Source organism: Penaeus monodon, chromosome 27, assembly GCF_015228065.2.
Source record: "Penaeus monodon isolate SGIC_2016 chromosome 27, NSTDA_Pmon_1, whole genome shotgun sequence".
Lineage (NCBI taxonomy): Eukaryota > Metazoa > Arthropoda > Malacostraca > Decapoda > Penaeidae > Penaeus > Penaeus monodon.
The window spans coordinates 8,887,242-8,888,033 of NC_051412.1; the positions used below are offsets into that span (position 1 = coordinate 8,887,242).

Below are 792 nucleotides of genomic sequence, written 5' to 3' on the forward strand. Positions count from 1 at the left end.
ACCCTAACTAACAAATGGTACAGCAGCTTGGGGTAAACAAGCTGATGCAGCACCTCCATTACAAATCTGAAGCATAATCTTTGTTAATTTTCATTATTTTCTTTTCAGATAACATAGCTAGTAAATAAGCAAAATCATTCTTCTTAATAAAATGTCAGTTTGATAATGTAAGGATCATAAAGATAAACATCAATCGAATACTAGTGTAAGGCATGCTAATTCCGCATTGCAAAGGTCGCAATCCCTTACACATATAAAACATAAGGATATTTATGAATCGTATAGTTTTCCCCCAAGAGTTGAAAACAAAGCTTATTGCCGTATGCAATATTACTTAATACTGTTAATCTTTCATACCTGATTTCTTATATAAAATGAGGTAAATGAACTGTTAAGTAGGGATATACTGGTTTAATCCTTTTAGACTCTGTTTGGCATAATTAAACCTACCCTATTCTTAAGTAATAAGAAAAATCTAGAGTGCATGGATAAGTTCTTGAAACTTTGTTCTTGGATCGTATTACATTTATTAAGCCGTATACAATCCACTTCCTCAAATCTGGCAAGTCAGGTCTAAGAGCAATTGTGAAGAAAATGCCCTGGGCATGATCAAGATCCTCATGGAAACGAAAGGCTCAGTTAACAGCAATCAATCAGAAAGTTACCACAGCTTAAAAGATACCAGCACGTTTTTAGTTGTGTGCTTTTGATTAAAATTAAATAAAACAGACGTGTAAACAGTAGGCTCTTTAAATAAGAAAATGTGGTTACTACCTTCCGGAACATTCCCGC

At 33.8% G+C, this 792-nt stretch overlaps 1 protein-coding gene across 4 annotated transcripts in view; it reads right to left on the minus strand.

Moving 5' to 3' along the window:
- LOC119590561 (outer dense fiber protein 3-like) overlaps nucleotides 1-792 on the minus strand; it is a 62,500-nt gene that overhangs the window by 19,032 nt on the left and 42,676 nt on the right. The window lies entirely within an intron of this gene.